The 16,102-nt window shown below is 33.1% G+C and overlaps 1 protein-coding gene across 1 annotated transcript in view; it reads right to left on the bottom strand.

Moving 5' to 3' along the window:
- Positions 1–15,893, bottom strand: part of LOC105230097 (uncharacterized) — an 81,125-nt gene extending 65,232 nt beyond the window's left edge. The window contains exons 1-2 of the mRNA XM_011210693.4: positions 15,751–15,893; positions 12,005–12,177 (exon numbers count right to left, since the gene is read on the bottom strand). The gene's annotated coding sequence lies outside the window, so the exon portion shown is untranslated. The remainder of the gene's footprint in view (positions 1–12,004; positions 12,178–15,750) is intronic.
- Positions 15,894–16,102: the final 209 nt, after the last annotated feature.

Below are 16,102 nucleotides of genomic sequence, written 5' to 3'. Positions count from 1 at the left end.
AGCTTAGAACAATGTTTGTTGAATATCTGAGAAGATTTTTTGAAATTTCCCTCCAAATACAGGGTAGGCCATTTAAAGTTGACCCATCTGGCAACGCTGTAACTTTTAACAGCGCTGACAAATCGGCTAATGTCATACCGCGTTAGAAGCGTCATTCGAAGACAATTTATACCATGGAACAGTACACTCCAAAAGAACGCGCTGAAATTGTTCAGCTTTATATTCAAAATAACTTTTCAATTGTGTTAACTCAACGTGCGTTTCGCAAAAAAAATAAAATGAAAAGTGCTCCAGTTAAGAACACAATTAAGTCTTTATACGCAAAATTTGCGAACACCGGTAATCTCAGTAATGCCAGTCATGCATCCAGACAACGCACAAGACGTTCTGATGAAAATATCGAAGCTGTACGAGCCAGTATTGAGGAGACTCCATCGACATCGAGTTATCGCCGCTCTCAGGAATTAGACATCTCTCGCACCACTCTCCGACGCATAATTCATAACTGGATAACTTCTGGTTTCAACAGGACGGGCTACATGCCATACAGCTCGACCAACAATCAATTTATTGCGACCATTTTTCCCCGGGCGATTGATATCGAAAAATGGTGATGTTGACTGGCCACCGAGATCACCAGATTTGACGCCACCAGACTTTTATTTGTGGGGTTATTTGAAATCCAAGGTATACGCTAATAAGCCAAAGACCTTAGCTCAACTGAAAGCCAACATTCGACGTGAAACAGCCGCCATATCATCCGAAACATTGGCCAAAGTCATGGAAAATGTCGAAAAAAGAGTGCATTTAGCTGTCAAAGCTAAAGGTGCCCATTTACGCGATGTAATTTTTAAATATTAGCTGAAACAAATCCCCTTGGACCAAAATAAATTATTTTTGAAATGAACAAAAAACATTGTTTTCTTTTGTTCTTTTTTTTTTAGAAACAAATGGGTCAACTTTAAATGGCCTACCCTGTATTTAATTGTATAATAGTAGTAGAGTTGAAACTGATCAAATTTGTTCCAAAAGGATATAAACTACGACATTTATATTAGAGAGAAAGTGGTTCATTAGTATCAGATTATAGAAATCGTTATCAAATCAGATTTTATTCTTGGCATTGTCAATATTTTCATACAAAATTAGAAAGCTTTGGCTCCTACATATGAATGGATTATATAGCTTGAAAAGTCCTCGTTCTGACAAATAGATGGCGCTACTAGAATTAAATTGATATGAGTTTTAGTTATCCCTAACCTTCAGAAGGCAAGTGTATAAATTTGCCAACAGTCCGATCAATAGTATGTGAATTATATCTTTTTGAGTGAAGCTACGGACAATAACAAAGTCAAAATAATGGATAAAAAGGAATTTCGCTTGTTGATAAAATATTGCTTTTTGAAGGGGCAAAATCAAGTTGAAGCAAAAACTTGGCTTGATTATAAGTTTCCGGATATTTTCCCAGAAAAATCAACCATTAAGGATTGGTATGTTTAAACGTGGTGAAATAAGCACAGAAGACGAAAAAGGCAATAGATATCCTAAAGAGGCTGTTACAAATAAAAAAAAGTCGCCAAAATAATTTGGGGGGCCGTAAAGTGAAGTTATTTCAAACAACTTCAGTCATCGGACACTCTAAAGATATCAACTGAACATGTACATCATATAAGTCACGAATATTTGGGTATGAGAAAGTTCTGTGCAGAGTGGTTACCGCGCGAACTCACTTTTGACCACAAAAAACGACGAATTGGTGATTAGAAGCTGTTCAAGAGTAATAAAACCGAGTTTTTGCATCACTATGAGACAGTGAATGAAGGATGGTTCCATCATTTCACTCCGAATTCCAGTAGACTGCACATGATGAACCCGACCCAAAGGGTGGAAAAACGTAACAGTCGGTTATGGGGTCTGTATATTGGAATGCGCATGGTATAATTTGTGTTGACTACCTTGAAAAAGGAAAGACCATCAACAACAACTATTACAAAGCGTTATTGGCCCGTTAGAAGGACAAAATCTGCGAAAAACGGTCACATTTGAGCAAAAAGAAAGTGCTGTTTCATTAAGACTATGCGCCGTGTCACAAGTCAGTGAAAACGATGCCAAGAAACCATGAACCACCGTAGTCTCCACATCTTTCTCCTAGCGACTATTTCTTGTTCTCAGTTCTCAAAAGAATGCTCGCTGAGAAGAAATTTTCGTCGCATGAAGTGGTGAACGCCGAAACTGAGGCCCATTTTGAAGCCAAGGGCAAATCGTACAGCAAAAATGGTAACGAAAAGTTTGAGGCTGACTATAATCAGTGTATCAGCCTTGAAGAGAATTATGTTAAATAAAGAAAATTCGTTTCGTTTTGCCAAACAAATTTCTACTTTTACTTTTTTTAACCTAACTTTTTTATTAGGCCAGGAACTTTTCAATTGACCTGCTGTAATCAGTGGAAACGGTGGATAAGCTTAAGTGGTTACATGGGTTCTAGAAAAACGCGTTTAAAGACGCCGCACTTAGCCTACCTAGCCTCGAGCGCACAAGTCCTCAAGGCCGAAACTATTACTCGGATCAACTTAAAAAATTAGGTCAATATTCTAGAGATGATGTAGAATTTATTAAGTCAATAAAAAAAATTAATTTTCTGAAACCCGTAAACCCATGTAACCCCTAAAAGAAAGAAACCAGATGAATTCCTTGTCATAATACGATCTATTCTTGAAAGGCTGGAGAATCATCGATACATACGGGACGGTCGGTGTTCACAGTTGAAGGTGTATAATGCTTCGTTCACTTACAAATCAAATCTCTCTCCAGTTTCAGTTTGAGAAATCCTCTTTGGCAAAAAAAAAACCATGTGGACTTGCTAAAAACTCTTCCCTTCCCATACTGTTAAAATTTTCTGAGGCTGCGACTGAGAATCTTGGCTTTAACTTCAGTACTTGGCTATAGCTTTATAGAATTAATCACCTCGAAAGATTTGTGTTGACTTCTTTCATTTCAATATTTATGGCTTCACGACGGACATTTGTGGGTAACATTGATCCGGAATCAACCATAGTGAAGTCAACTCAATAAAAATATAGGATAATATAATTTCATTTGGGAAGAAAAAATGCAAAAGTTTACTTTTAATTCGTGTCAAAATTTTCGTTAAAAAATAAGTCCTTCAAAATTATCCTACAAATACCATTTTCCCTCATATACCTAAATATCTAATATTTCAACATATTTTGCAACATTCTCTTGCATAAATGTATACTTTATATTCTCATAATTATCTCTCTTATTTTCTGAATAGAGTGAATAGAGAGAGGTATATTTCAAGTATCCTTTACAGCCTCGTATCCATCTCGTGTTTGTGTATATTTCTTTGTTACGAATATTTGTTAAAACGATATTCCAGCATTCAGTTGTATTCTATTTTTCAAGTTTACTGCATCGTTGCTTTCTTTCATCTTTTCTAAACAATTTTCAATTAACTTTAAATTTTGTTTTCTAATTTTCAAAGAATCCACAATAAACAGAAAACTTTGCTGCTACTTGGCAAATTATTACGAAAATTTCGGAATTCGAGGAAATTGAAATGCAGATATACCAAATGCGCCAAGTAAATTCATATATAAGCATATAAAAATACATTTATATATGTATGTATATTATTTGAATTGCCAGAAGTGTGTGGGGTTGAAAGTTGAGTATTGCTTGTAATTGATTCTTTGTTCTGGAAATTGCAAGAAATGCTGAGGGTGGTAGTTTTGTCTTTATTAGATGCAATGAATAGCTCATAAACAATATTTTGGAAAAAAACTTAATTATATATACCGGGTTTTCCAACTGGGATGATATGAATATTCGTCAAATTGTTGAGCGTAGATTTTCTTTACATAATGTTCAAGTGTCAATAAGAGAAAGAACCCCTCAAACTAATGGAAATATTGCTGTCTTTCAAGTAAATTTTGTTGAAGACGGCACATTGTAGATTCCAAAAGGTTCTCAAGAATTGGAACCATCTAAAACCATAACCTGGCGGATTATGAGACGGGATTTGGACTTGTATCTGTATAAAATTGTTCTCACTCTAGAATGGAAGCCATTGTACCAACGAAAACGTCGTGACTTTGCTAAATTTTCCTTAGAACATCTTGAAAACGTTAACAATTCTTTTAAGAAAATCGTCTTCTGCGAAGAGGCTCACTTTCATCTTAGTGATGGGGTAAATAAATAAAACTGTCCGTTCTGGTGCGAATAAAATCCACAAATTATTCATAAACAATCATTACATTTACCTTAAATTGACCGTTTAGTGTGGTTTTTGGTTTGGTGGAATCATCGATCCGTACTTCTTTTGAAATGAAGATGGTGACAATGTTACTGTCAACGGAGAGCGATACAGATCGATAAAAACCAACTTTTTATGGCCGTAATTGGAAGAAGCTGATTCTGACAACATTTGCTTCCAACAAGACGGGGACATTTGTCACACAGCACCTGCAACACCGAATAATTGAGAGAAAAGTTTGTAGATTCCATTATTTCAAAAGATTGTGAAATTGAATGGCCTCCAAGAAGTTGTGATTTAACACCATTAGACCACTTCTTGAGGCGTTATTTGAAGTAATTGAGCTTCAGCAATAAACCAGATTCTCCTCAAGATTTCGAAGTCAATATTGGACGTGCTTTTCATGACATACGACTTGATTTAGTAAAAAAGTACTAGAAAATTGGATTCATTGAATCGTTCCTGCAAAAGAAATCACGGAAGCCATTTGAATGATTTCAGAACTTTATCGTATCGATTGTACTTCACATAAAATTAAAAAAAATTGGAATTTTCCTAACAATTAGCCTTTTCTGGAACAGAAACATATCACTTTAATTGGAAACCCCTGTATTTATTTAGTCTCCTCAGATAAGTACAAGTAAAGGGTGATTTTTTAAGAGCTTGAAAAAAACGCATAAAATTTGCAAAATCTCATCGGTTCTTTATTTGAAACGTTAGATTGGTTCATGACATTTACTTTTTGAAGATAATTTCATTTAAATGTTGACCGCGGCTGCGTCTTAGGTGGTCCATTCGGAAAGTCCAATTTTGGGCAACTTTTTCGAGCATTTCGGCCGGAATAGCCCGAATTTCTTCGGAAATGTTGTCTTCCAAAGCTGGAATAGTTGCTGGCTTATTTCTGTAGACTTTAGACTTGACGTAGCCCCACAAAAAATAGTCTTAAGGCGTTAAATCGCATGATCTTGGTGGCCAACTTACGGGTCCATTTCTTGAGATGAATTGTTGTCCGAAGTTTTCCCTCAAAATGGCCATAGAATCGCGAGCTGTGTGGCATGTAGCGCCTTCTTGTTGAAACCACATGTCAACCAAGTTCAGTTCTTCCATTTTTGGCAACAAAAAGTTTGTTAGCATCGAACGATAGCGATCGCCATTCACCGTAACGTTGCGTCCAACAGCATCTTTGAAAAAATACGGTCCAATGATTCCACCAGCGTACAAACCACACCAAACAGTGCATTTTTCGGGATGCATGGGCAGTTCTTGAACGGCTTCTGGTTGCTCTTCACCCCAAATGCGGCAATTTTGCTTATTTACGTAGCCATTCAACCAGAAATGAGCCTCATCGCTGAACAAAACACGCGCGCGAAACACATTTCGAACCGAACACTGATTTTGGTAATAAAATTCAATGATTTGCAAGCGTTGCTCGTTAGTAAGTCTATTCATGATGAAATGTCAAAGCATACTGAGCATCTTTCTCTTTGACACCATGTCTGAAATCCCACGTGATCTGTCAAATACTAATGCATGAAAATCCTAACCTCAAAAAAATCACCCGTTATGAATAGTGGGCGTTACAGATACTCAATTCATATTTATTTCAATAATTTTTTCCCTTTTTCTTTATTCTGCACATTTTTCTTCAGAATTCTGTTGTTATATGTAGGCAACAATTTCAATAATTATGTACTCCGTATACACAATTGCAATCCAAACCATTTAAGAAATTCACTCGAAAAGATATGTGATTTCCGAGAAACTTTAAAGTATGAGAAGTGGTTTTCACACAAAGTTTTGAGTTAGTAAAATGTTTTCTATAGAATCCCACAAGTAGTAATGAGTATTCTATTACTTTTTATTACATAATATGACACTCTGAGGATTCTCCAATTTTCGGGCCACAGTATTGAAACGATCACTAAAATATTTCGTTGGACCACAACAACTGGTCTTATTGTATTTTTTCGCAGCCAACTTCATACTTACTCGTTTTACTGTTATATAATATTTGAACAGCTGATATATTGTAATAACGTTCTTTTGTAAAAAAATTTCTTAAAATTCTTGGAATACTTAAGTTTTGGTACTCCATAGAAGAAACAGCATTTTACTATTTTACTGTTTTACTAACAAAAGGGTAAACATGCAGTTCAAGCAAGACGAAAATCTTGTCATGTGTACGAATAAGATGTCTAGACGAATAGCTAATGCCGAAATTTGTTTGCAAAAGGATGCACAATCATAGTCCTGGAGGGACTGTTGAAGCCGATGTGGATAAAATAATGTCGTTGGTTGATGCAAATCGCCGAATAACAACAACTTGAGAGCTTGCTTAAAGTTAAAATTTGTTTAACACTGCCGTTCAGAAGCACATGAAACGGCTAGGATTAATTTTGAAGACTGACATATGAGTTTCTCATATTCTTACAGTAGGAAATGTGCATCGTCGTGACTGTGTGTCACTGTGATTTATTTATCAAACGTCAATGAAGTGATCCATTTTTGAAGCGTTTGGTTACTAAAGATGAAAAATTTATTATTTTCAAGAAAAAAAAGCGTAAGATATCAAGGTCTGAAATGGATGAAGCAGCTCAAACCACGTCGAAGGGTGATAGTACCCAAGAAAAGGTTATGTTGACTGTTTGGTGGCATTTCAATGGGATCGTTACTTTTGAGCTTTTGTCCGACAACACCACGCTTAATTCTGAAGTGTACTGTGATCAGCTGGATAAAGTTATTGGTAAAAAAAATTTAGTGGTTATACAGAAGAGGACAGAATTGATACATAAACAATATGTAATTTTCCATAAGGATAATGCGAGACCTTATAGAAGCTTTGATGGCTCGCCAAGAGCTTTTGCAGCTAAAATGAGATATGAGTACTACGAGAGCCACCATATTCTACAGACTTGTCACATTCGGACTATTACTTGTTCCGGCCTCTGAAAATTTTTTTCGTTGAAAGAACCTTGACCTGAAATTAGCACGACAAAAACCTCTTAGATCAATTTTCTGCCTGCGAGGGTCAAAAATTTTATCAATCAGTACTGGATCAAAAAGGAGTATACATAATTTTGAAAAATTTTCGTACAACTGTAAAAGTTTTTAACACATTACTTTATTTTTGGTATCTTCCCACTATTTTCTGTCCGCCTAAATGTATGCTACTTTTCACGCATATAAATAAGAGAGCTATTACTAATATTTAGTCAAAGAGAATAAGGAAAAAATATACTCAATATTAGTATTTATATTTTTGTTTCTTAGTTTTGACAGCCTTATGCCATTTCATTAAAATTACACCTACATTATCATTGACGTAATTTGAAAAACAATAAACTGCAGCATATAGCTGCCATACAAACTGAATAATCGGAATCAAATAATATGCTATATTTCGTATGCACGCCGAAATGTATGATACACTTTTCTATAACTTTAAAGCAGTACCAAAATATTTGAAGCAAAAAGGAGTCTACATTTAAGCGCAGAGGATGTTTTAAGTAATAGGATTGATGAAAGTAAAATTAAAGAGAATATATTTCTCTAAAAATTACAAATAATTCAAGAAAAAGGAAAAAATAAGTAGAGTAAAAATAAAAAAACATTTTCTAGCTAAATTTTCCTACTAAAAAAAATTTTCCTACAAAAAATGTTATACACCATTGGTATGAGACGATCATAATTTTTTTTTTTGTTATTATTGACTAGATTCAATAACCAGAAAAAATATTTTTGTGACAGTGTAGTTATTTTTAGCATTTTTTCTTCTGGCAGCAAAAGTTGCCTACATTTAGGAGTTTTTCAAAATAAAAAGTGGAAAAAATAAGAAAAGGTGCTTTAAGATAATATTTTGAAAAACTACTTTCATAAATTATTGAAAAATTCAGTAACGACAAGTAATGTTATTTTGCCATCTAACACCGCTAAGACCTTTTAAATCAGGTTAACATAAATAAATTGTCCTGGTAAACACTTAACCGCTCTGGCATTAAAAATAGAATACAATTTCTAATCTAAACTCCACTAATGCGTCAACTTTTCAGAAGAATGCTGCAGCGTTCTTTTTGCCATATAAATCACTCTCATTGAACGATTACTTCCTCCTGACGCAACGCACGACCACAATGCGCCACATAAATCCACTGGTCATGGCAATTATTAACGCTTTGCTGTTCGTGCAGCTTCCTGCTACAAATAGCTGCGAGCTCACAACGCGATTTCGTGTGTGTGTGTGAGTGTGTGCGTGTTCGTGGTTCGTTTGATGTGCGCGGTCCCTTGACCGTTTTCGAGTGTCAGCTTGAAATATGAGCGTCATTATGGAAACCCATCTTAGCCCGGCAATAATGACCAGCATTTTGCTGCAAACACTTACAACAAACATATATTTGTGAAATAAGTATGTGCGGAAAATGTTTATTTGGGCTTAATGTACCGTTAGTTTAAATCGTAGAGTATTTTTTGAAAATTAAAAATAATTTTTGTGATAAAAATATAAAATTCATAAATATTTGTACGAAATTTATTTTAAAAAAAATCCAAAATTAGTCACCGTGTTTTTTTTGATATTTAATTATTTAAAATTGTATTCAAAATTCATAAAAATATTTTGCTCAGAAATCAAAAGTTTAGAAAATATTTTAAAACAATTAAAAAAAGATTTAAACCCTGTATTATTTGAATAATGAACTATTAAAAATAAACTATTAGAAAATATTTTTTGAAATTAAAAAAAAATATTTCAAAAATTGTGTATCTAAAATTTAGAAATACTTGTAAAAAAAATTATAAAAAAAAAATTTAAGAAATTTGTAATGATTAAATATAATTATTAATACTATAACCAAAAAATTTAGAAATATTAGTAGGAAAAAATCTAAACTTAGTCACGCTGTATTTATTTTTAATTCTGAATTTTTTAAAAATATTTTTCAAAATTGAAAAAAATAAATTATAAAAAAAATTTGGTAAATTTAAAATTAAGAAAAAAAATTTAAAATAATCACGCCTAATATTTTTAAAATAATTAAAAAAATATTTTGCCAAAAATATCAAAAATGTAGAAGTATTTTTTTTATAAAAATATTAAATAAAAAAAATTGCAATTAATAAAATAAATTTTATTAATAAAATATTGAATTTAAAAATATATAGAAAAAATTAAAAAAAAAAGATCAAAAATAGTCACCCCATACTTAAATTTTGAATTATTTAAAATTTTTCTAAAATTAAAAGAATATATTTTGCTGAAAAATACAAAATTTAAAAATATTTGTAGAGAAATTGTAAAAAAAATCAAAATGAGTCACCCTGTATTTATTTTATTTAAAATTATTTTTCTAAACTGAAAAAACAAAAAAAATTTTGCTGAAAAAGCCAATATATAGACAAATTAAAAAAAATTAAGAAGAAATCCAAAATTAATCACCCTGCATTTTTGAAAATGTTTGATTTTTAAATACTTTTGATGACTTCAAAATAGTTTTATAGGAAAAATCCAAAATTCATAAATATTTGTAAAAAATTAAAAATGTATCACCCTGTATTTTTTTGCACTTACAATGCTGACGATGCGATTTCTAAGCAATGCCACTCATATATAACGGTAAAATATATTGTTCACACACACACCCCTAAATGCATGCGTTTGTTTTGTTTTTTTTTGTTGGTCTGGTCTCAAGCCTTACGGCTGCCATTAAACGCTGATGCTTGGTCATAAATAAACGCCAAATGTAGTTGTTGTTGCTGCGGCAAATGTTGTTGTTTCAGCGCAAAATGCTGCTAGCGCACACGTGTGTTATTATTGTCCTTTTGAAGTGCAATTTCTTTATGCATTTGTGTGTGTGTGTGTGAGTATTTGAGTGCGCCAGGATATGAGTTATTCGTTTGAAGTACGCTTATTTGTATTTGTTGTTGTTTCTGTATACAGCTAGACTTTCAACTCTTTTAGCTACCGATAAATCAAAAGTTATTTGGACAGCCAAAAATGCCAACTCGCCGTGGTTCAAGGCAAACGAACGCTTTCGCAGCGAAAAAGGATGCAGAAAATGCATTTGTCATTCGGGCTAATCGCATTAATACATCGGATGCTGGCTCAAGAGAATTTTATAAGTGCTTGGGCGCATAAATTTTCTTTATGGGATCGTCGATACCAGATATAGGCATACATTTATGATTGGATTTATATGTGTAGCTGATATTAGTTTGATTGCCTTACTCAACCAGAAGCAACTAGCAAGACGATTTCTAATGATTAGCAAAGAATTACTGAATTATAATATACAAAGGCTGCTATATATATTTCTGGACTAGACAACACTAACCTATAGCACTGTGAAAAACTGGTACAACGAATTCAATCGTGCCCGACGCTCGCTCAAAGACGATTTCCGTGAAGGTCGTCCACAAACAGCCGTTGTGCCAGAAAACATCGATGCCGTACGTGAACTGATAATGCAAGACCGCCATGTAGCATACCTTCAGATAGAGACATGCCTATGCATTTCTCCCACCAGCATACATTCGATATTGCATGAACACCTGGCCGTAAAAAAGGTTTGTTCTCGTTGGATCCTGCAAAATTTGACAATCGCTCAAAAAAGGCTCGTGTGGATTGGTGTAAAGGTGACGAATCATGAATCTATGCGTATGAGCCCGAAACAAACAGCAATCGAGCCAAATCCAACGAAAAATACCATTTTCGTTGATAAATATGCCTTTCATTATTAGGCCAGAAATATATATAGCAGCCCTCGTATTTTTATCTCTTAAAAATATCAAAAACGGTGGAGAAACGACCTCTTCAACTGATGAAAATATTAAAAAAGTAAAGAACATGGTGCTTGAAAATCGTCAGGCAAATGTTAGAGAGATGGCAAGAGAGCTTGACATTTATTGCGAGTCCGATTGAATGGTTTAGTGGATATTTTAAGTATGAAACGCGTTTTTTCTTGTGTCGTTCCGATAAATCTGAATTTTTTTAAAAAGAGTCAAGTAATAGGTCTTTTTGGACATGCTTGATTATGCGAATTCTGATCACATATTTATGAAGAGCATCATAACTGACATGGGTTTATGAGTTTGAAAAGCAAACAAGTCAACAATCGTTGGAATGGAGGGGAAAACGAGGCCAAATAAAAAAAAAACACGCCAAATCCGCTCAAAAATCAAGATGATGCCCATTGTTTTTTTAGATACTCGTGCTTTGGTGCATCATAAGTTTGTTCCGGAGGTAAAGACGATCAAAGAGAGTTCTGTTTGGTGGTTTTGGTACCAACGATCAATCACCGTATTCTCCAGATTTGGCTCTGTGTGATTTTTTCTTCTTCTTTATTTTGTTACAATATAAATGGCAGTAATGAATCTATACATTTCCCTGATCCCATACACTGAAAATAATTATTTCCGGCTATTCCATTCACTTTTTTAATGAAGATTTAGGATTGATATATTCTTAGTCATACTCTTTGCTAAAAATGATACAAGAGATAACGAGGTGTTTAGAATGCCAGAAGTAATCGAAAACTAATTATCAACTTAGTTAGAAAAAATACTCCAGAGTCATTGTATTAATTCCACATGAATAGATAACACCTTTAATATTATTTTAGAAACAGCTATCTGAGCCAAAAAAGATACTCATATATTTTAGCTTAAATTCACCCTCTAAAAATACTTTTATATTTACCAATTATAAAAAAGAAAAAGAGTAAAAAAACGACTTACCACTTATTTGAAAATCTTTTGCAGGCTATCTGAGAAACTGCTGATTTATTTATTCCTAAATTTCTTTACGGAACACTTTTAAAGTTCATGAATGTAAACAGTTCTCTATTCAAACACGCGACGACTGAGGTCGGTCGGATTGTTTGGTTTTCGATTAAAAACACACTGTCACTCTGAAAATTAAGCGGAAATAAGTGATTAAACTTTAGTGTTTTGAATTTTTTTTTAATTTTTTTAGCACTTCTTTCGTTTTGTTGTTTGTTTGTGTAAATACTGTCGGAGTTGGCTTAGTCGTAGAGTTTATAACAATTCTAATTTCTACATTACATTAGTTTCTTATTTAAAAATCATTCTATCAAAATAATTTTATTTTATAACAAATTTCATTGCTTTAATTACTTTATTTCAACGTTTAACTTTGTTCGTTATATTATAAACATATTGAAAATAGCAGGAACTTTATAAGTTGAAGCAAAAGTACATATAACCAATTCTTTTCTTTTTTCTCCCTATTTCTTAGATTTTGAGCTGTTGAAGGATATCAGATTGTACCTTCTAACAAAAACTACATTTCAGGGATGATGTTTGGGGTTCTACAAGAGTATTCTCCGCATCTTTTCGTAAAATGTTCTAGCATTACCCCTGTCGGCCAGCTTGTCAAGCTCTTCGTAGTTTTAGCAATCCAATATATGGTAAAGTAAATCTACCTCATCGGTCGTCCGTTATAAAACACGAGTAAGTAAATACCGACTATTCTTCTTCTTCTTCTTTATTGGCGTAGATACCGTAAATGCCGACTATTAAGGTTAATATGTATTTATACATTAGGCACATCTGTAGAGACGTAGGTGGTGTTTTCTCAAGATATAACATTCTATTGCTTTGCTTATTTTGTTCCCATGACAGTTAAGGCCATCCGTGATGGCTTCTTCCAAACTATTTTGAAAATGTCTCATGCTCCCAACAAAAACACTAAATTTCGGAAAATCAAGCTTTAACAGAACATAAATGCTTTTAATCCAACAAATATCATATACAACATTAGCATGTGTTCTTTCAATTTTAAAATATTACAAAATAATGGATATTGATATTGATATTGGCTTTTTCGTTAAGAATTTTGGTGGCTTACAATATCACAATTAGAGAGTTTCAGGTATACTGATTGTAAAGCATTATAAAAATAATCGAAACGAAATATGCTAAGAAATTTTCGACTAATTTCGACAAAGCAGTGATTACCAAGTTAAATTCTCCAATTTTTTTTTAATGTGAGTGTATGATAATCAATATAGTGGGTAGTCTAAAAAGTCTTTTCCAATTTTGTCAATAGATGCCGTTACAGTCGTATATCTCCAGTGCTACCAATCACATTGTGTCATACCATATAATGTTGGAAAGGTGTGATTTTAAGTTTTATTCTGAGAAGTTAAAAAAAGTTACAACTGTTCAAAAATTAGTGAAAATAATGAATTTTGAATTTTTTTGCATAAAAAAGGGAAGAATGGCGCGCAAGCCACCAATAAAATTTGTGAAGCTCACGGAGACGATGCTGTATCAGTTCGTGTAGCACAACAATGGTTTGCTCGCTTCCGTTCTGGAAATATCGATTTACACTGATGAAAGTTTCACACTGATGGAATAATGTCTCTAGCGTAAAAATGGCAAAACGTGGTCGACCAAAATATTTGTATATTTATTTATTAGTATATATACTTGTATAAAAAAATAATTTGAAGTTTAATTAGAAATACGAAAAGACTTTTTCGACTACCCAATATAATCATTTTAAGCGAAACTCAAATTTTTTTTGCGAATATTAGTGGTTTAATTTATATCGTTTTTCCTTCGCCTATAAACTTATGAAAAGTGATGTATGAATAATCTGCACGAGCTGAGTCGATTTAGCCATGTCCATTTGACCGTTTGTCCGTCTGTATATAAGCGAATTAGTGCCTCAGTTAGAGGCATCGACATGAAATTTTGCAATCGTTCTTTTCTCACCAAGAAGCTGCTCTTTTGTCGGAACCGCTAAGGCATACTTATATCTGGCATACAAGCTGAACGATTGGAATCAAGTGCTTGTATGGAAAGCCTTCATGAAATTTATCATGGGTTATTGTCTGAAGCGAAGCTATAATTTTTATCAACTTATTCAAATCGAACCACTATACCAAATAGCTGCCATACAAACTGAACAATTTGACGAGATATCTTTACTAAATTTGGCATGAGTTAATACCTAAAGAAATGCTGTAAGTTTCGAAGAAATTTTCCAGGTCGGATCACTGCTTCCTATAGCCTTTTTGTATACAATTTTTTTTATTTAGCAAGATATCTTGACGAAATTTGGCATACATTATTTTCCAAAGCAAGGCTACAATCTGTGTATAAATTATTGAAATCGGAGTACTATAGCATATAGCTGCCATACAAACTGAACGATCGAAATCAAGTGCTTGTATGGAAAACTTTTCTAGTTGACGAGATATTTTCACCAAATTTGTAATGGATTATTATCCAAAGCAATGGCATAATATTCGAAGAAATTATGCAGATCAGATCACTATAGCATATAGCTACCATACAAACTGAACGATCGAAATCAAGTGCTTGTATGAAGAACTTCTCGATTTTACAAGATATCTTAATGAAATTTGGTATCAATTGTTGTCTAAGGCTAGGCTATAATCTGTGTATAAATTATTAAAATTGGATTACTAGAGCATATAGCTGCCATACAAACTGACCAATTAAAATCAAGATAAAGATATTTTGTGAACTTATCCACTATTAGAAAAGCAACTGTGGGAGGTATTATGCTTTGGTGCAGCCGATAAAATGATTTTCTTGTTTTATATTCAAATTCTGACGTTGTTTAGGACATAATTTCTTTTCGACAATTCATAAACATAATTTTAAATTTTTTATTGCTTTATAGAGAGCTTAGAATATATAAAAAAAAATTCAATGATTCTTTTTCTAGACTTTTGTAAGATATTTTCCACTTTATTTTTTTCACATATTTCATCATTATTTCGTTAGTGTCCTTATTTGATAGTATTCCTAAAACTTTCAATCTATTTTTAATGTCCCATATTTCTCAAGTTTCTAAGATATATCGCTTTAATATCATATCATTTCAAGTTTTTTTTATCAAGTTTCAACTCTTTGCCAATCAATTGCATAATTTAAACCAACAAAAAACAAAATTATAATCGTTTTTGATTTATTTTAAAGCACTTTAGTATTGCTTTTACTAAAAAATGTATTGAGTTAATATTCAATTTAGAATTATTGTTGACTTTCTAAAAGTTTTACTTTAAATCATTAGAAACACACACACTTCGTTAATAATCAAACTCCCAACACATGCATTTTCTTCCACTTTTTGCATGTGTTAGTATTAAGGCATATTCAATTTTTATCTTAAAATTTCCTTTTTTATTTTTGTTTTCGTTTTTTTTTTTCAGAAAAATATTTGTCTTAACACAGAGTAACGCTTCTATTTGCTGTTAACACACACTGTATATATACACACACACATAAAACCACACAAAGAAAACACAAAAAGTCAGCCAACAATGCCACGTCGCTGTCTGTTGAGGTGAAAAGTCCTCTTCTTACACTTTCACCAAACAATTTCTTTAGACTTTTGAAAAATTCATTCGAATATCACTTTTTTCAAGTTAAAAGATTTCTTTTGTCAACCAAATTTTCCATAAATAATAACTGTGTTTTCTTACAAATGAAACTGTTTCAATATTCAAGCACTTGATTTGCTATTTGCTCAAAGTGAGTTTTGCCTCTCTGCGTTGCCAAACTGTGCACGTTGCACGCTGCCGTCGTACTGAACACAACTCGAACTGGAACTGAACTAAAACTTTTCAATGGCTGACATGCTGACTTTGGCGTTGGCGTTGGCCAGCGTTTTCCCAGCGCATTTGAAGAGGCACACAATGCACGCACACATACGCGCACAAACACAAACACACATATCAACTCACAAAAACACCCACAAGTTCCAAGCAGCAAGCAGTAGAACCTGCGAAAATGAATGAAAATTCTTAGAATCCGAAAAAACGATGGTAAAACAAA

This window comes from Bactrocera dorsalis, chromosome 5 (genome assembly GCF_023373825.1).
Source record: "Bactrocera dorsalis isolate Fly_Bdor chromosome 5, ASM2337382v1, whole genome shotgun sequence".
Lineage (NCBI taxonomy): Eukaryota > Metazoa > Arthropoda > Insecta > Diptera > Tephritidae > Bactrocera > Bactrocera dorsalis.
Note: the sequence above shows the minus strand (reverse complement) of the source record. Positions and strands in the feature narration are given on the sequence as shown.